Source organism: Mytilus edulis, chromosome 1, assembly GCF_963676685.1.
Source record: "Mytilus edulis chromosome 1, xbMytEdul2.2, whole genome shotgun sequence".
Classification (NCBI taxonomy): Eukaryota; Metazoa; Mollusca; class Bivalvia; order Mytilida; family Mytilidae; genus Mytilus; species Mytilus edulis.
In genome coordinates, this window is record NC_092344.1 from 24,260,938 (window position 1) to 24,283,246 (window position 22,309).

At 33.9% G+C, this 22,309-nt stretch overlaps 1 long non-coding RNA gene across 2 annotated transcripts in view; it reads left to right on the forward strand.

The window, feature by feature from the left end:
- Positions 1-6,847, forward strand: part of LOC139528553 (uncharacterized) — a 58,617-nt gene extending 51,770 nt beyond the window's left edge. For both annotated transcript variants that reach the window (XR_011665626.1, XR_011665624.1), the window contains one exon: positions 6,740-6,847. This is a non-coding gene — a long non-coding RNA (uncharacterized lncRNA). The remainder of the gene's footprint in view (positions 1-6,739) is intronic.
- Positions 6,848-22,309: the final 15,462 nt, after the last annotated feature.

Here is a 22,309-nt window from a genome sequence, read left to right on the forward strand (position 1 = left end):
ACAACATTTTGTATTGACTTTTCTGTAAGGGTGGTAAAAGGGTGTCCGACCCCAACTTTGGACCTAGTTAGAAAAAAGGATAAAGCCAAACAACACCCTGGATTTTTTATCCAGTAGACATCAGCAACCCAGCTTCCATTTGCACCTAGTGCGGACAAAAGTTTTTCTGAACAACATATTTTTATTACCTTTTCTTAAAGGGTGGGGTAGGGTGTACGACCCAAACTTTGGACCTCTTACAAAAAAAAACTAAGCCGAAGAACACCCTGGATTTTTTCTCAAGTAGATCTCAGCAACCCAGCTTTTCTTTGCACCTAGTGCAGACAAAAATATTGCCGTAGAACATTTTTTTTCACTTTTCTGTAAGGTTCGGGTAGGTTGTCCGACCCCAACTTTGGACCTACTTTGAATAAAACTAAGCCAAACAACACCCTGGATGTTTTACCAAGTAGACCTCAGCTACCCAGATTCCCTTTGGACCTAGTGCAGACAAAAATATCGCCGTAGAACACATTTTATTAACTTTTCTGTAAGGGTTGGGTTGGATGTCCGACTCCAACTTTGGACCTACTTTAACAAAAAAACTGAGCCGAAGAACACCCTGGATTTTTTCTCAAGTAGACATAAGCTACCCGTCTTCCCTTTGCAACTAGTGTGGACAAAGGTATTGCCGTAGAACATTTTTGTATTGACTTTTCTGTAAGGTTGGTAAAAGGGTGTCCGACCTCAACTTTGGACCTATTTAAAAAAAAATTAAGCCGAACACTCTGGATTTTTTATCAAGTAGACATCAGCAACCCAGAACATATTTTTCTGTAGTTAAAAAAAGAATAAAGCCAAACAATACCCCGGATTTTTTTTATCAAGTAGACATCAGCAACCCAGTTTCCCTTTGCACCTAGTGCGGACAAAAGTATTGCCGTAGAACATGTTTTATAAACTTATCTGTAAGAGTGGGGTATGGTGTCCGACCCCAACTTAAAAACAAAACAAAGCCGAAAAACACCCTGGATTTTTTATCAAGTAGACCAGAGCTACCCAGATTCCCTTTGCATCTAGTGCGGACAAAAGTATTGCCGTAGAACATTTTTTATTAACTTTTCGGTGTCGGACTCCAACTTTGGACCTACTTACAAACAAAACTAAGCCGAAAAACACTCTGGATTTTTATCAAGTAGACCTCAGCTTCCCTTTGCACCTAGTGCAGACACAAGTTTTGCCGTACACCTTTATAAATAAACTTTTTAGCAAGGGTTGGGTAGGGTGTCCGACCCCAAGTTTGGACCGAGTTAAAAAACAAAATTAAGCCGAACAACACCCTGGATTTTTTATCAAGTAGACAACAGCAATCCAGCTTCCCTTTGCACCTAAATCGGACAAAAGAATTGCCTTAGAAATTTTTTCTATTAACTTTTCTGTAATGTAAGGATAGGATGTCCGACCCAAACTTTGGACCTACATAAAAGAAAATAAAATGCCGAACAACACCCTGGAGTTTTTTTGCAAGTAGACCTGAGCTAGTTAGCTTCCCTTTGCAACTAGTGCAGACAAAAGTATTGCCGTAAAACATTTTTAATTAATTTTTCTGTAAGGGTGGCATAGGATGTCCGACCCCAACTTTGGACCTAATTAAGCCGAACAACACCCTGGACTTTTTATCAAGTAGACATCAGCTACCCTGCTTCCATTTCGACCTATTGCGTACAAAAGTATTGCCGTAGAACATTTTTTATTAACTCTTCTGTAAGGTAGGGTTAAGGTGTCCGACCCCAACTGTGGACCTACTTAAAAACAAAACTAAGCCGACCAAGACCCTGGATTTTTTTCTCAATTATACCTCAGTTACTTAGCGTCCCTTTGCATCTAGTGCAGACAAAAGTATTGCCGTAGAACATGTTTAATTAACTTTTCTGTAAGGGTGGCATAGGATGTCCGACCCAAACTTTGGACCTAGTTAAAAAACAAATTAAGCCGAACAACACCCTGGACTTTTTATCAAGTAGACATCAGCTACCCTAATTCCATTTCGACCTAGTGCGTACAAAGGTATTGCCGTAGAACATTTGTTATTAACTTTTCTGTAAGGTAGGGTTAGGGTGTCCGACCCCAACTGTGGACCTACATAAAAACAAAACTAAGCCGACCAAGACCCTGGATTTTTTTCTCAATTATACCTCAGTTACTTAGCTTCCCTTTGCATCTAGTGCAGACAAAAGTATTGCCGTAGAACATGTTTAATTAACTTTTCTGTAAGGGTGGCATAGGATGTCCGACCCAAACTGTGGACCTACTCAAAAGCAAAACTAAGCCGACCAAGACCCTGGATTTTTTCTCAAGTATACCTCCGTGAATTAGCTTCCGTTTGCACCTAGTGCAGACAAAAGTATTGTCGAAGAACATTTTTAATAACCTTTTCTGTAAGGGTGGGTTAGGGTGTCCGACATCAATTGTTGACATACTTTCAAACACAATTAAGCCGAACAACACCATGCATTTTTTTTTTATCAAGTAGACATCAGCTTCCCTGCTTCCTTTTGCACCTAGTGCGTACAAAAATATTGCCGAAGAATATTTGTAATTAACTTTTCTGTAAGGTAGGATTAGGGTGTCCGACCCCAACTGTGGACCTACTTAAAAACAAAAATAAGCCGAACAACACCCTGGATTTTTTTCTCAAGTATACCTCAGTTACTTAGCTTCCCATTTGCAACTATTGCAGACAAAAGTATTGCCGTAGAACATTTTTAATTAACTTTGCTGTAAGAGTGGGTTATGGTGTCAGACCCCAACTGTGGACCTACTTAAAAATAAAACTTAGCCAAACACCACCCTTGATTTTTTCTCAAGTAGACCTCAGCTAGATAGCTTCCCTTTGCAACTAGTGAAGACAAAAGTGTTGCCGTAGAACATTTTAAATAAAATTTTTAGTGAGGGTTGGGTTGATGTGCGACCCCAACGTTGGACCTAGTAAAAAAAAAAATTAAGCCAAACAACACCCTGGATTTTTTCTAAAGTAGACCTGAGCTAGTTAGCTTCCCTTTGCAACTAGTGCAGACAAAAGTATTGCCGTAGAACATTTTTAATTAACTTTTCTGTAAGGGTGGGATAGGATGTCCGACCCCAACTTTGGACCTAGTTAAAAAACAAATTAAGCCGAACAACACCCTGGACTGTTATCAAGTAGACATCAGCTACCCTGGTTCCTTTTCGACCTAATGTGTACAAAAGTTTTGCCCTAGAACATTTGTTATTAACTTTTCTGTAAGGTAGGGTTAGGGTGTCCGACCCCAACTGTGGACCTACTTAAAAACAAAATAAGCCGACCAAGACCCTGGATTTCTTCTCAAGTATACCTCAGTTACTTAGCTTACCTTTGCACCTAGTGCAGACAAAAATATTGTCGTAGAACATTTTTAATAAACTTTTCTGTAAGGGTTTGGTTAGGGTGTCCGACCTCAATTGTGGACCTACTTAAAAACAAAACTGAGCCGAACAATACCCTGGATTTTTTCTAAAGTAGACCTCAGCTGCTCAGCTTCCCTTTGCACCTATATAGCTAGTGCAGACAAAAGTATTGCCGTAGAACATTTTTTATTAACTTTTCTGCAAGGGTGGGATAGGGTGTCCGACGCCAACTTTGGACTTAGTTCCAAAAAAAAATTGAGCCGAACAACACCCTGCATTTTTTTTATCAAGTAGACATCAGCTTCCCTGCTTCCTTTTGCACCTAGTGCGGAAAAAATATTGCCGTAGTACATTTTTAATAAAAATTTAGTGAGGGTTGGGTAGGTGTGCGACCCCAACTTTTGACCTAGTAAAAAAAAAAAATTAAGCCGAACAACACCCTGAATTTTTTATCATGTAGACATCAGCTACTAAGCTTCCTTTTGCATCTAGTGCGGACAAAAGTATTGCCGTAGAACATTTTAAACTAACTTTTCTGTTAGGGTGGGTAAGGGTGTCTGACCCCAACTGTGGACCTACTTAAAAACAAAACTAAGCCAAACAACATCCTGGATTGTTTCTCAGCAGACCTCAGCTACCCAGCTTCCCTTCGCACCTAGTGCAGACAAAAGTATTGCCGTAGAACATTTTTCATTAACTTTTCTGTAAGAGTGGGTTAGGATGTCAACTATCTTCAATGCAAATTCGAAAATTTCGAAACAATCTAAGTCTTTCACAGAGGTTCGGCATTTTCTCTCTGTAAAATGATGAATCATTAATCACAAAGAAAGCCGATAAATGTAACAATGATGTTGTGTTAGATAAGGTCAATTTCCAACTTAAAGGCGATCGCCAATTAAATACACAACATTACACCAAATTGGAAAACTTTGACCTAAAAGCACTCAGATGTATTATCAATACATATGTCAAAGGCATGTACACCAAAGGTAGATTACACTACATTTAATTACCTTAATAATGGTAATCAAATTGATTATGGGCCTGGGTATATGCATATCTTGCCTAAAATACACCGATTAAATGAATCGGAATAAGTAAAAATCAATGAATATGGGTTTAACATTGATAACATAATGCCACCATGTCGGGCAATCATATCTCAGATTTGTACTGTCACAGAATTTATTGGATGCGATATCGATTATGTTTTAGTACCTATGGTACAAAAACAACATACGTATATAAAGGATACGTCTAATCTTATATACAAGTTGGAAAGAGTTAAGCCTAATGCAGATTGCTGGCTGTGTAGTTTTGATGTAGTTTCAAGGTACACTAATTGTCCGATTGATGAATTAGTATTGGCAGTTAGAATTTCGTATGATCAGTTTGATAAATCAGATTAAAAAAATAAAATGCCCACCTAGATAGATAGATGATTTAATCTATTTCCTCAGATCAATTTTAGAGAACAACATTATCGATTTTAATGGACGGCTTTATAAGCAAAAAATAGGAGCCGCGATAGATGCAGTGCCAAGCACGGAAATCTGTGATATACTCATGTATAAAATTATGAAAGAAATTCTTTCGTAGTTTGAACATAGAAAAAATATATTTTTCTATGGAAGGTATCGGCATGGTATTATATTAATATATCATGGCGATTGGAAGGAAATGCAGGATTTGCTAGAGTTAGCAAATAATCATCATCCGTTCCTGAAATTAACACTAGAATTCTCATCTAAAGAAATAATATTTCTTGATGTTAATATTTTCAAAGGAACAAGATTTTCTAATGAAATTATTTTGGATGTGAAAACACACTTTAAACCGACAAATGCCTTCCTTTATCTAGATCGTAAACGCTGTCACAGTAGACATGTGTTTGCAGGGTTTATCAAAGGCGAAGTTATCAGATACATTAGAACAACAAATCATGATGTTGATTTACAATATATTTTGTTACAGTTCAGATTGACCTTAATAAAGAGAGGGTTCAAGGATATTGAAATCGAAAAGTACATAACTGAGGCATTATCATTTAATAGATCTGATTTAGTCAGAAAAAAGGCCAGACAAAACACAAAGGAAGTTCCTTTAGTATTGGCAACGAAATTTAATCCATGCATTCATAAATTAAAACAATGCATTAGTAAACATTGAGATCTACTAAAACAGGATGCAGTTTGCAACGAAATATTTTCAAGCAAACCAATAATAGCTTATAAAAAGCATTACGATATTGCAGACATATTGACAACGACAACATTAAAATAAATTGATATAGGTAAATCCCTGATGATGGCGGGCATAAAATGCTTAAAACCTTTCATAAATGTTATACATTTTTCATTAGCATATAATACAAAAACCGCAGAAACACTAAATTAGTGTCGGATTGAAGTACAGCAATTGAAAGTCTAGTAATACTAGCATCATGTGATCAATATTTTGTAATATTTACAATGAAGTTCTTATAATATGTCTACGGAGTCTTCCGAATAAGATTGTATCGGAATTCGGATTGATGTTGGAATACGTGGATGTTAGGTGTCACTTTAATACAAAATCTGGTAAAAAAAAGCTTTAGTTTTGATAGTATAAAAATAAGCTATAAGTGTGGAATGTTTTCCAATGAGACAACTATCTACTATATAAATGCCTTACAAATGTAGATGAGAGCAATACTAGCTATAGGTCACCATACATCCTTTAAATTTAATAACAAGCAAAGTCAATACCTTAAATTTAGCTATAACGCCAACACATTCATTACACATGATGACAATATAAAACGCAGATAAAACACTAGAATATATATGACTTCCTACATTATTTGCATATACATGATAATACATTGTAATATAAATAAATAATCGCATACCATGTGATGATAGATTCCCAACAACTAATTTTCAGGTCAAGGTCAAAGATTTTAAAAATAGACATAATTTGTTCAAAAAAGTGGTTTCCAAGTGCTTAATAAAAAACATGTATTTCTTTTATGGGATTGACCAATTGCTTAGATATACATGATATATGGCCATTTATAATTAAAGTTAACTCGAATATGAATTTTCTTGGTACGGGATGTTGTATATTTGGTGTCAGCAAAGTTCCACTCAAATGTTTTGTTTTCTACTGTGTGATGCATTGCTATGAGACATAGAAATAATGAGCTGCTGTCGATCTGGTCTTCTAAGTGCTAACATATGTGCAATTCAAACCATATTTTAACAAAATACATATCGTTTTTTTATTTACTCAGGTCACAAGATACCTGTACCTAATAATTTTTCATGTGAAATGATCCCATTCTATTTTGAAGGAAATTTACTCATACAGAAAAGAAAGCTAGAGACTCCAAGAGGCAGGACATGAACAGAATAGGCAATCACAGATCCATATCAGATAATAAAATTGAATCGAAAATTTAGTTTGAATTTTATGTTATTGAAACTATTAATTTACAAACTTCCTCAAAATGTGGATTTTTTTATTATTGTTAAGAGGCTATGGACAATGGATATTTGAACATCATTAATTTGTAAGCACATTGATTTTCATTCAACTTCAAGAACTTCATTTTATGTTTTTAGGGGAATTTCTGTTGTAATAAGTTTTAAAGTTTTGTATGGATATCCACATTTTGAATCATTCTGAATGTTTTCTAAAAATATCTGAATCATTCTGAATCTGTCTGAATCCATCTGGATCCATCAGAATGTTGTCTGGATATTTCTTGATATTTCTGAATGTTGTCTGATTATTTCTTAATCTTTCTGAAGTTCAGATTTTTTCTGAATTCATTCTAATTAATGACTTAAATTTTTCTTACATTATTCTGATCTTTGTCTGAATGCTATTCTGTTTTTTGTCTAAATGTTCGTATGACAATTTTGAATTTTTCCTTAAAAGTCCGAAATCCAGCAAAAATTCAGACATTTTCGTAAATGTACATTATTTTAGCCATTCAGACATTATTCAGAAAAAAATAAGAAAAAATAAGAATACGGGTCAGACAGAATTCAGACGCCATTTTTTCATAAGGGAGCTCTAAAATGATGATTTTTGCCATTTTTTTGCATTTTAGACACTTTAAATAGCAAAAATGGTAAGCAAGAAGAGATCTGCAAATAAGTCAAAGTATGCCGAAATTGTGAGTTGACTCTTTATAGGAGTTTTTGCACTTAAATGACAATTTTTTTCACCCTTTCTTATGTTTTTGGCAAACACTGAATATAGAGATGAAATGTAAACAGAAAAAAAATATCAGCAATAGAAGATCAACAAAACGATTTTTGTCATGAATTATATATTTTAGTGTACAATGTTGAAAAGTGTCCATTGTTGACATAGACCTAGGTAATGAAGGACACAGGCTCTTTAGAGCCTTTAGATATATTAGCAATGACACCAATTATATTTTTTTTTAGTCACATTGACATGAGGTCAGTGTCTCTATCATACTATGTGTTGAGAGGGTGATGAAATCCAATGTTAGCAATAACTCACAAATTCACATTTACTTGATAACTTGTGTTGGCTGTTAAGACAATGCAGAGGGCATTCTGTTTCAAATGTCATACTATTTTAAAATCCTTGATCTTAATATAAGTGATGGTCTGTTGTGCTGTTAGATTACAACTAGGGTGTACGATTAATGTGGTATCAGACATATGGGTGACAGTATATCAGAGCTGCCTCATTTTGACATACTTATTTTCATTTTGCAAATGGCATAATGGCAAATGTATAATTACCTATTGTGGATGGTTTTCAGTGTATAATTTTTTCTGTAATTTGTTTTCTCACTAACCTGCCGTAATTTAAACATTTTTAATTGAAATTATCTATGATGTAAGATCAACATTTTAGTATGGGCTTTTAAGTTTGCATTTTAATTCTGGGTCGTTTGGTGTGAGTTATTTAATTTAGGGTTTAAAGATAGGTTGGAGTTGGATAATTTTTCACAAACTTATTCATTAATTACATTTGTTTAGAAATTTAAAATATAGATTTCATAGTTACTACATTTTTATTTAATTTTTAGGTGAACAAAGACTCTTCATTATCTGGTAATGATTCCATGACTGATAATTTTGAAAGTACCAGTCTAGATTCAGACTCTTTTACCTATTTCAAAAGTAAAAACACAACTAGAATTGAGGAGTATTTTCATCCAAGAGTCTTTGGACAGCATTCTGGGGAACTACTTCTGAATCTACGCGAATTAACAAAGAAATGTGATACTAGTATCTCAATTGTTTGTAAAACAATTAAAAGGTCTTTCCTGTACAAGTGATGTTTTCGTAATGTACTTTGTACGACCTTTCTTTGATATACGACAAGCATACCTTCTGAAACTTTTCACTTTTTACACTTAATAACCTCATCAGCCTACATTTTTGCGATCGGAAGTATGATGTATGTAACACAGTATAGATGAGCTTTAATTTGATATGCGACAACGCCATGTTCTAGAAAGTTTGATTTTTGCACTTATTAACCCCATCCAACAAATTTTTGGAGGTCGGGAATTTGATATTTCAAATGTACACATCATGACCTTTTATTTGATAAACAACAACCCAATCGTAAAAGATTTATTTTAATTTTTACACTCAATGACCCCATCATACCAATTTTTCGGGTACGTCAATTTGAAATTTGAAATGTATGCTTTATGTTCTTTCATTTGATATGCGACCATCTGAGAAATTTGAATTTTTGCACTAAATGACCCCACCCTTCCCCCTGGGATGAAAAAGAGGTTTAAAATTTTCATTTTTAAGCAGAGTTTATTGAGACCTTCAATTTGATATATCAGTTGACCCCATTTGACAAAGTGTCAAAAATGATGCAATATCACCGATATAAATAGAAGTTATGAAACTTACAAAGTCAATGCAAAACATGAAAATTTCAAAATGATTTTTTGGTGTTTTTTTCCATGGAATGTTATGGTATTTGGTCAAACATATAAATATGTGAACCTCTTCAATTTCCTTCACATTTTAAGTGGTAAACTGTTGGTGATTCAGAAATAGATGCCGCCGCTTGCAAAATTTCAAACTGCATTATCTCTAAAACGACAATAGATATCTCAAATCTGTTAAATGGTAAATGATCTACAGTTAAATGACAACATTATAAAAAAAGAATTTGGACAATTTCAAAGTTCACCAAGGTCACAATTAACCATCAACTATATGATGCAATACAAAACTTAAGAACCGAAAATCGTAGAGACATGGGACTATCACCAATCAACTCAGGACCACTTGACCTTTCAAATATCACAAGGTCAAGGTCATAGTATAATGTGAAGGTCATGATGAAATTTCATCATGACCTGACATTGACCTCAAATTGAAGGTCTTGAATTACTGATCATCTTTGCAGTTTGTAGTAGGTTGATATCTGTTACCTTTGAAAAGATATACACAAAATACTATATTTATAAGAATCATCCCGTTGTAACTTTTGAACAGACGGTCGGACATTTTTGGGCGAATTATATAAAATGTAGAGCTCGTCGAGAGGAACATTTTATACGCTGTATGTAGGCAGCCAAGTCTTATCGTTTTCCTAATATGTAAGCTTTAAATTGACCTTGGGTGCATATTGAAGGTCACATGCATTACATATTATTGGTGAAGGTCCCAAGTCTCTACGACTTCCGGTTCTCGAAATAGATTTTTTCTAAAATTGTGTACAATTTATCAAGGGAAATAACTCCTTATAAGGGTTAATAATAAAATAATTGTATATGTTCATTAAAATTGCTCTCTGTTCCTGTACATGTTGCCGTTTTCAAATCGATTCTATCTCTAATACTTTTTAAAAAAAAATGCAAAGGAAAGAAATCGTTTCAAGGGGATATAACTCTCATAGGGGAAGATGAAATCCTATTCAGCCTCATATGGTAATACATCATGATGAGACAAATAAGGTCATGATATCTTTAAAAACAACGAGGGGGGCTATGTTGAAAAAAATCAATAAAAGGGAGATACCTTCATAAGGGGATGATGAAATCCTTAACAATGTCATCTGGTAATACTTCATGATGAGGTCTATCGATGGTTACTATTTGGTATTCATAACTTCAAAATAAACAAGATGCGGGCATGTCAAGAAAATGTTGGAAGAAAAAAAAAAAAAAATAAAAAAAAAAAAACATTAGAAAAACAATAAGGTCTTTCCTCGCGTAGAGGAAAGACTTTAAAAATGACAAAACTTACGATACCAGGAATTAAAGTAAACAAAACAGATGTAAATATTAAGTATACACCTTATGGTGATACCCAACACCTGCACTAAAATTAATTTGATTCGTTTAATTTTCATAAAATGTTGACAAAGCATTTACTTTGACTCTTTGACAAAAACATAAAAAAAATAAAAAATTGAACCAACCATTTTATCAGAAAAATGCAATGGTTACTTAGCAGTTTGACAAACAATGATTTTGATCATTGAGAAGCTAAATATTTCCTTAACAACACAACGTGAATAAATGTTTAGCTGATTTTACAGAGTTATATCCCTGTAGTGTTAGGTGACACCTTCATTGACATATAAAAGATATGAATCAGATTAGCAAGATATGCAGTATAAAATGTTATTAAAAAAAATCCTAAAAATTGCCTGACACATTCGAGACATGTGAATAATAGCAACAACTGTTTGAAGGCATCACCTTGTAAGAGCCACAAACATTTTCAATTTTGTGTTGCTCATGGTTTATTTCTAAATAATTTCTAAAAGTTACTGGATATTGTATCAGAAAAATACAGGGGTGGCTTCATTCCCCCCCCCCCCTTTCATGGCATAAAAAATATGCAAGTTTTGCCTTGCTCCTCTTGCAAAAGCTATTCCATTAACCTAAATTCAAGGGTTTGGCCCTGAATTTAATAAATATTCTTTTAATTTATTGTAGCTTTTTTGCTCACTAATCAGAGATGACACTTTGAAAAATTGGTTGTATTAATGGACATAGAAATAGCGGGCGTCCGTCTGTCCATCTGTCCTTCCGTTTGTCTGTCAGGTCTTGTTAGCGCTCTCACATGTGCAATTCTTGTCAGATTTTTATGAACTTATATCATAGGTTTATATCAGAAATGTCTAGGACAAGTTCGAAAATCAGTGCCGATCAACTATTTAAAAAAAAGTTATGTCCCTTGGAAATATTAATTACATGGAAAATTGCATTGCTAGCACTCTCATGTGTATAATTTTTGCCATATTTTTATGAATCTTATATCATAGGTTTATATCAGAAATGTCTAAGGCAAGTTCGAAAATCAGTGCCGATCAACTATTTTTAAAAGAGTTATGTCTCTTGGAAATATTAATTACATGGAAAATTGCATTGCTAGCACTCTCATGTGTATAATTCTTGCCAGATTTTTATGAATCTTATATCATAGATTTATATCAGCAATGTCTTAGACAAGTTTGAAAATGTACTATGTTTAAAAGAGGTATGCCCCTTGGAATTAATTACATGGAAAGTTGCATTGTTAGCGCTATCTTGTATACAATTCTTGCCAGATTTTTATGAAACTTATATTAGTAATATCTCAGATAAGTTCGATAATCAGTGCCGATCAATTGTTTTTTAAAGAGTTATGCCTCTTGAAAATATCAATTACATTAAAAATTGCACTGAAGCATTCCAAAGCTTACATTTCTATAAAATATTTATAAAACGTTTTAAAGTACAAAAAAAATAAATTGTTTTTTAGTTTTTGCCCTTGGACCTATAAAAAATGTTGAACGTGGGGGAGACTGGAACTTTTATTCATATTTACCAAATTTACCCTCATATTTTTTTTTTGGAAATGTACATATATATTGATTATTGTTGTTTTGTTTCAGGTGATACTAACATGTTGGAAATGTCGCAGGATCACTTTGATAAACTAAAAAATCAACAACGAATTGAGGAAAGTGACAAAGCTGTTATTTATTACTCCAGACCTTTTGATATCATTTATGTTAATGATAGAAACACTTTAATTGACTGCTTTGTGAGATTAAACAATATTGAATATAAATAGACATGTTTTTATTTCACCAAATAATATAAAATTATACTGTATATCTGGAAATATTGTGCAACCTAATCGGTAGTTATTGTACCCCAATGTTTTTGTTCATTGAAATGGATTGTACTTGGCCATGAAAGGAGAAAAAAATAAAAGCAGTGATTATTTAACTTTTCAAAGGCCCAAACTGCATACAAAATTTGATGCAAAGGTAACCTGATATACGGTGTATTGGTACATGTGCATTATCATTGTGTGTTAGCATTTACTTGGTGCAATGCAATTGATTACAATAATATAATTGATGCCTAAAAAACAGCTTATTCAGACCATTTTAATGATGGACATACTTTATTTAGATATAAGGTATATCCACTTTTTTAGGCAAAAACAACCAAGAATTAATTGTATGGGGGGAGGGGGGAGGAAGGACGGCACTTTTATTACAATTTAGTGGGTGGTGGTTATCTAAGAAAGATTGCTTGAACGTTTAATTGAAATAACCAATTTAAAATGTATACATGGTGGGGTCAAAGTCAAACCAGATTAAACAACAGTATTTGGTAACCATAAAGAAAAATCTTTGATCATTTAAAAAATGTGTGATTATACATTCATTGGGGGCCACAAGAGGGTGCTACAAATTTGTGTTTATTAAGTAATATTATTGCCAACTATTTCTGAAAGCTTGGTTCACAATTTTTGAACAAACAGTCCTGCAGACGAAAATGTCTGCTTGAATTACACGCTTGTAGCGGATAGGCTAAGGTCGACATTTTTGACTAAAATGTTAGCTTAGGAAAACTGTCCTTCTTCTTAGGGCCATTTTAAATGACAATTAAGCACAAACATGCTTAACAAAACGTATTCTAACTATGAATAATCTTTGATTACTATTTAATTGTCAGATGGGCATTCACAGGAAAATCAATTTTATATAAAAAGGGTGTTCTAACAGGAAACTGATAAGTATCAGAGTATCCTTTTGGTGTTCGATGGTCAGTACTACCGAGCAATACTTGAGTACTCGACTACTCGTTGACAACCCTAATATATAGATAGTTTTTTGCACATAATTGATGTACCAACATGACATCATATATCCTGTTCTGGCATCAAACTTGAACTATTGACATTTTAAAACTTTTTGTACCCTTCAGAATGTAATAAAATTTGACAAAAATAATATTTGCAGGTTAAAAGTGCGAGTATTTTGTACATGATGGAAAATCGCATATCTCCTTTGACATGGAGGATATGTGCATCGTTTTGACCTTTCAAAGTCATTAATGACCCAATTAATAGCCGATAGAAATGCCGCAAAATTGCTTCAAGATGCTGAATAAGTCAATCAAATTACACAATTTTCGTATCACATTCCATGCAGTAGTATGACACAAGAAATGTCTCTTCATGTGATAAATAGATAAAAGGCATACACCATAAAGAGCATTAGTTGTATTTATATTCTGCCTAAATGTAAAAAAGAAATATACTATAAAAATACAATACAAGATAAACGAATGTCCTTGGTTCTTTTTCAATTTTCGGTTATGAAAAATAAGAAGTAAGATAAACAAACGTAGAAACAGATAATAATAGTGTTTTAAATGACATTTGTGAAGGCAGCTTTTATTTTGTATGCTCTAGGGAAATAATAAAGTATATGAAGTTCTTACTGTTTGCTACACACCTATTTGAACCAAAAAATTACACAGCATTTGTCAAAGCTAACAATACGTCATTTGTATTGCATTGGTTTACTGTAAGCATCAGTTGTGGGCTATTTTGTATCTTGTTGCACATGTTATAAATGATTATAATTTTGTCATAATTGTATGTGACATATACTTGTTAACCTATTAAATTAAATGCATAAATGTATATATAAAGAAGCTATCTAAATGATTGTTATTATGTAAAATAATATGTTCAAGACCTTTAGGACTGATGGTTTTTTAATGATGTATTTTATTTTGAATAAGAGATTATGTTACAAAATCCATATTACCAATTGTAGATACATGTGGAATGTGTCATATTTATATAATTATAGTGCTACAGTTATACTTTAAAATGTTTCCTTTTTTTTCGTTTCTTTTCCTTCGGGGTTATTGCATGGCATTACAGTAACTTGATGAGATCAACATGGAAGAGTATTCCCAATTTTAGAATGCAACTCTGGTGATTAATTTGAAATTCTATACTTTTATCCAACACAGAACTTGTTTAATAATCTTTTCATAAATAATCATTTCTGAACTTTTAGTCAGAAGATTCCTTGGTGGTTGTTGTTTATATCTTCTAAACAGGGTTCCATAAGGGTTTACAGGAATTCTTCGACTCAAATTGGTTGCCAAAACCAGATTTGATTTATACCAATTTAAGACAGTTTATTGTCTCATTCCATAGATGAGAAAGCCATTAATTTGAGCGTTTATTTTACTCATATGATAATCAGCTGGGATTCAACATAGACACAATTCATGTCAGTAATGTAAATGTACAGATATTACCTTTTCCTTTGATCAGCCTGCAACATTTATGTAGCGGAAGCGAGACATAACAATCCTATATTCCAGCTCAGTCTGTGGATTAAGATTTTTCAGACATCATTTACTTTGCAAAACTTCATTTTATTAAATTTTTACAGAAGCTTTTTATGTCCAAAAAGACAGTAATATTAAAACATTTTTTTTCCATTTTTGTCGAGCCGTTGACTTTAGTCGAAAAAGCGAGACATAGCGATCCTACATTCCGTCGGCGTCGCTGTCGTCGTCGTCGTCGTCGTCGGTGGCGTCCACAAATATTCACTCTGTGGTGTAGGTTTTTGAAATTTTAATAACTTTCTTAAACTATCCTGGATTTCTACCAAACTTGGACAGAAGCTTGTTTATGTTCATAAGATAGTATCCAGAAGTAAATTTTGTAAAAATAAAAATAAAATTCCTTTTTTCCGTATTTTACTTATAACTGGACTTAGTTTTTCTGCCTGGAAACATTACATTCACTTTGTTTGTTAAAGTTTTTAAAATCTTAATAACTTTCTTAAACTATACTGGATTGTTTACCAAACTTAAAGAGCCGGGTTGTTTCTGATCATAAGATAGTATCCAGTAGTAAATACAAATGTATTGTAAAAAAATCCTTTTTTTCCGTATTTTACTTATAAATGGACTTAGTTTTTCTTTCATTAAACATTACATACAGTCTGGAATTAAAGTTTTTAAAACATTTATAAGATTCAGAAAATATCCCAGATTTTTTCCAAACTTGCACTGAAGCTTCTTACAAAGATAGTATCGAGAAAAATATTTTTATTGATTTTTTTCCCTCATTTTTGTTTAGTGTGCGATTAATAGCAAAAGTAGGCGAGACACTGCATGGGTTCCGGGGAACCCTTACGAATTTTCCATATTTTACTGATAAATTGACTTAGTTTTTTGCAATTAACATTTATATGAAGTCTCGGGTTAAAGTTAACTAGTCTTCAATAATTGTGTCAAACCTTCATGGAATATAAATGTTACAGATGCTTTTCTATGATTAAAAACAATATTCAAGAGCATATAGTCACGAAAGTATTTATTGTTTTTCTGTTGGTTACTGATTAAATGACTAAATTTGTTCGCAGTGATCATGTAGAAACAGTCTGGTGTTAAAATTTGAAAGTCACAGTAAGGCCTTTAACATTCGTAAAGGTTGAGTGTATGTAGATTGAATTGGTCTGTACAGGTGATGTTAACCTCAGGAAGACAAACCCTTTCGAAAGATTTATTGGTCACACACATTAGTATGCATAAGGTGTGGTTGTGTGTCGAATAAATCGGTCTGCACTTAAGTTACAGTTATTGTGTACGCGTCAAAAAACAAAGTCTGTCGATTTTTTTTTTATTGTAATACACATTAATATTTCTTAGATTTTGGTTTATCTAAATGTAGATGGTCTTTGTTGGTAATTGAAATTCCTGTTCATTTGATTCAAGTGTATGAAGATTGTTTTGTTCTGCACTTGAGGTACAAATGATATGAACTTCATGTAGACCAGGCTTGTCGAAAGTTTTGATGTAATATACATTTTCATTATATTTGGGTGTATATAGATTTGAATTGGTCTGTACTTGATGCACAGTTGATGTTAACCTCCAGTATACAAAGCCCGTCGAAAGTTTTGATGGTAATAAACATCAGTATTCATTATGTTTTGGTTTATGTAGATTGCATTGGTCTGTATTTGAGGTACAGTTGATGTCTACCTCAAGTAGACCAAGCCTGTCGAGAGTGTTAATGGTAACGATTATCAGTATTCATCAGCGTTGGTTGTATGTCGATTCAATCAGTCGCCGTGGTGAAGTGGTAAGTGCATCGATCTACTAACACAAAGGTTCCTGGTTCGATTCCCGTCTGGGATGAAAATTTCAGGGGCTGAATTTTCGGCGCTCCCTTGACACCATTTGCGAGTATGGTCTTGATGAAACGATGATAGTCCGTCGGAAGGGGACGATAAATGGCTGACCCGTGTTAAGAGAGAGCCATATCTCTTGCACGTTTAAGACACCCTTGTAAGATTTCGCAAAAGAGCAGGCTAATGCCGCTACAAGGCAGCACTCGCACCCGCAAAGTGGAAAGGGATTAATATAAGTTGCAAAACTTGTTTCCCAATTCACTATAATTAAATATGTTTAAACTAAATTCAATCAGTCTGTATTTCAGGTAGAGATGATGTGTATTTCAAGTAGACAAGGACTGTTGAATGTTTTTGTTGGAAATCACGCCCAGAAGAGAACGTCAACTTAACGCGGCATTATTGTATATCCAACATCGTTTACTTGTGACGTTATCTTGTACTTCAGTCATCAATACAAATTCATACAGTTTAGACGTCTTTCTTATTACATATGCAGTTTAAGTAAAATCACTTAACGATGTAGGTACCGTGACTAGAAGAAGATGACTACAAAGCTTAAATCTATCCGAGCGGGACACAGAAGCGCAGTTTTTAGGATTTTAACAAGATTTGACGAAAGGAGTAAATCAGAAGAAAATCCGGAAGAGAACGAGTTGGAAACATTTTGATACGTTCAAGGAGAAGCAAGATATTCTGGAGGATTTGGATAAGAACATTTTAGAAAGTGTACAGGAGGAGGATATAGAGCAAGAGATACTTGACAAAGATGAATATAAATTTAACTTAGAGACGAAAATTCTCAAAATTCGTAAATTCATTAACGTTGAAATATCTGATTTGAATGCAGCCGCTAGAAATTTTTTTGCCAAATAATGGGACACTGCCACTCATTCAAAATGTTGGCCCCGCATATAGCTTTAGAAATGACTCACAAAATACTGGCCCTAATTTCAACTCTTTACGTTCAAATTCAAGCGTCAATAGCAAATACCGAAATTGAATTTACCTACTTTTGATGGAAACGTACTTAAATGGCAATACTTTTTGGATTCTTTTGATCCGGCAATTCACCACAACAACACACTAACCGACGTTCAAAAGTTCAATTACATAATGTCTTAACTAGAGGGAGAAGCGTCATACACCATTGCCGGATTTGCGGTTACGCACACAAACTACAACAAAGCTATTAAACTTATACATGAAAGATTCGGACAAAAGCGTTGCATCATTCAATCGTACATGCAAGCACTACTAGAGACACCCGCACCAAAGTATACGCGTACGCACCTTAGAACTACTACGATAGAATCGAAACACACATACGAGGACTAAAATCACTTGGACAAGCTCAAGACTCGTACGGCTCGTTATAAGTACCAGTCATACTCAATAAAATGCCTGGTGACATAGGAAAAAATTAACAAGTGAACACGGTTCAACCGATTGGATTCTTGGTAATCTTAGATCTATTTTTAAGGAGCTAGCAATTTAAGAGTCTGTTAGAAGAACAGAAACATTTGAAAGACCTATCGCTACAGCTACATGCACTTTCTACACAAACACAAAATCGCGCGAGATCTGGTCAAAGACCAATTCACCACAGAAATCTTATCAAACAAACTGAGCATACTGCAAGGAACCTCACTTTTCATCAGAATGTTATAAATATACGGATCCAAACGACCGCACAAAAATTGTAAAAGAAGATGAATTGTGCCTGGTCTTAAATAAGCGAAATTCTGAAACCCCGCCCAGTCAAGTGAAATAAATCTAGAAACAATACACAATAATGTTCTTTAGGTTTTGGTTTATGTAAACGTGGTTGGTCTGTACTTGAGATTTAGTTGATTTGTATGTTAAGTTTACAAAGCCTGTCAAAAGTGTTGCTGGTAATAGACATTTTTGTTCATTAGGTTTGAGTGTATAAAGATTGAATTGGTCTGGTCTTGGGGTTCACATGATGTGTAATGCATGTAGACAAAGCGTGTCCAAAGTTTTGATGGCAATATCATTTTTTTTTCTTCCAGCATTTTTTTTGACATGCCCTCCCCTCGTTTCTATTAAAGTCATTAAGACTAAATATTTGCCATCGATAGACCTCATTAGGACCTATCATCGGATGAGGCTGTGTTGGATTTCATCATCCCCTTTGAGAGTTATATCCTCTTGAAGCAATTTCTTTTATTTGCAATTTTCTTAAAAAGTGTTAGATATAGAATAGAATTGAAAATGGCACCATGGACAGGAACAGATGGTCATGTTAATAAACATAAAAAATAGCAGGTTATTTGCCCTAATAAGGAGTTATTTCCCTTGAAAACTTCTACATTTTTCGAAAAATTATATTTCGAGAACCGGAAGTCGTAGAGACTTGGGACCTTCACCAATACTTTTTAATTCATGTGACCTTTAAGTTGTACCCAATGTCAAAGGTCACTAAGTGCAAAAAAATACGCTTCAATTTCAAGCTTACATATTAAGAAAGCGATAAGAGTTTGCTGCATACATACTGCATTTGAAATGATCCACTTGACAAGCTCTACATTTTATACATTAAGCTCAAAAATGTCCTACCGTCTGTTCAAAAGTAACGTCAGCATAACACTTAAAACTATAGTAACATGTGTATATCTTTTATAAGGTAACATATATCAAACTACTATAAACTGTAAAGATGATCAGTAATTAAAAACCTTCAGTTTGAGGTCAATGTCGGGTCAGGATGAAATTTAAATTTGATCTTCAAAGTGTACTATGACCTTGATCTTGTTATATTTGAAAGGCGCGCTGGACCTGAAATTAAATAAAAACTTTCAGAACTAAACATGAAATTTCCCCGGAATAATATAGACCCCTTACAGAAACAAACAAACAAACAAACACACACACACATAACAAACAATCATGTTTCAAAGGGGGGAAAGACCGTTTACAATTGCCTTTTAAAAGCAATTGATTTATATTTCAGATTGAATTTGTTTGCACTTGAGGTACAGTTGATGTGCAACTTAAGTAGACAAAGCCTTTCGAATGTTTTGATTGTAATAAACACTAATTTCCCTTTGCTTTTAGTTTATGAGAACGTAGTTGGTGTGACCCTGAAGTGCAATTGATTTGTAGTCGAGTAGAAAAAGACTGTCAAATTTGTGAGGTTCAAATGTATGAAGATTGAATTGGTCTGAACTTAAGGTACAAATGATGTATACATCAAGTAGACAAGGCTTGTCGAAAGTTTTGATGGCAATATACATTAATATACATTATATTTCAATGCATGTAGATTAAATTGGTCTATACTTGAGGTATAGTTGATTTGTACCTAAAATATACATATCCTAGATATTGACTGTGGTCACCTCTGGTATGATATTCTGATCACTTTACTTTTTTATATGATTTGTTTGCCTCTGACTTTGATTCCATTTGTTCTCTATAGACATATATTGACTTTCTGTTTACCTCTGCTCACTATACTAACACATATGTTGACCTTGGGTACCAAGGCTCACCTACCATGTAACCATAAATTGTGTATTTTGTTACCTCTTTTCAACTTACAAGGATATTACACATCTATTTTACTTTAGGTATATCTGGTCACTTGTACATATATCGACTATGTTTACCTATTGACGCCTAACAAGGACGTGATGGTCACATTCTACCGACATTCAATATGGTTACCTCTTGTCACCTTACATATATATTTACTTGGGTTACCTGTGGTCACATTGCACATCTATTGACTATGGTTTCCTCTTGTCACCTTACAGATATACTTTCTTGGGTAACCTGTGGTCACATTGCACATCTATTGACTGCATTACAATGATGTTCTGGTCACATTAAACAGATATTCAATTGGTTACCTCTGGTAACCATACAAATATATTGATGTTAGTTACTCCTCGTCATCTTACACATATATTCAGTTTGGTTACCTTTGTCACCTTGCATTGATATTGACTATGCCCCCTGGTCATCTTACAATGATGTTTTAGTTATTGTTAGACGTGATAACTAGTGTAACCTCTGTTCGTCTTACTTTCCGATGTTAACTTAAGTTACCCAAATATCATCTATCACATATATTGATTTCTTTAATTCAGATCACCATACACAGATATTGACTATGGTTACCTCTAGTCACTATATAATGATGTTCTGTTCACTTAACACTTTTATCTCATTTGGTTACCTCTGGTCTCTTTACACTGAAAATGAATTTATTACATCTACTTGATTGACACAAATATTGAATTTGGGTAGTTCTCGTCACCTAGCACATATTTGGTTCTCTTTGTTGGCTTTATACAAATGTTTACTTTGGTTCCCATTGTTCTCTTAACATATATTGACTTTGCTTACCACTTTTAACAATAGTTACACATATGTTGACTTTGGATACCGATGCTCACCTAACATAAATTGTGTATTTTGTTACTTCATTCTGGGAAATACAAGCACGGGAATGTGTTCCCTTACACAGAAATGGATTTTTGATACCTCTAAATACCTTAAATTGATGTTCTGATCACCAGACCCTTATATTTAATTTAGTAACCTCTGGTCAACTTGCAAGGATATTGACTATGTGTACCTCTGGTCAACTTACAACGATGCTCTGGTCACGTTACACAATAAATCAATTTGGTAACCTCTGGTATCCTTACACATGTAGTGACGTTGGATACCTCTTGTCATCTTACACAGATAATTACTTTGGTTACCTCTTGTCATTTTGCACTGATTTTGACTATCTTCCCCCTTGCCATCTTGAACAATGATGTTCTAATTATTTTTAAACAGATATAATTGGGGTAACCTCGGTTTACCTTAAGTTTCTCAATATTACCTACCACATATATTGATTTCTTAACCTCTGATTACCTTACATAGATATTAAGTATCATTACCTCTGGTCACCGTATAATAATGTTCTGTTCACTTTACCCTTTTACACATATAAATGTTCACTTTAGTTCCCTTTGTTCTCTATAGACAAATATTGACTTTGGTTACCTGTGTTCATCATAGTTACACATGTGTTGATTTATGGTACGCATGGGATTTGCATGATCACCTAACATAAATTGTGTATTTTGTAACATCTGTTCACCTACGATATTCCCGTGCTAGTATTTCCTATCATGATGTTTTTATGCCCCACCGACGATAGTAGACGGGCATTATGCTTTCCAGTCTCTGCGTCCGTTCGTTCGTACTTCCGTTGGTTCGTCCCGCTTCAGGTTAAAGTTTTTGGTCAAGGTAGTTTTTGATGAAGTTGAAGTCCAATCAACTTGAAACTCAGTACACATGTGCCCTATGACATGATCTTGCTAATGTGTATGCCAAATAAGTGTTTGACCCCAAGTTCATGGTTCACTGAACATAGAAAATGATAGTGCAAATTTCATGTTAAAGTTTTTGG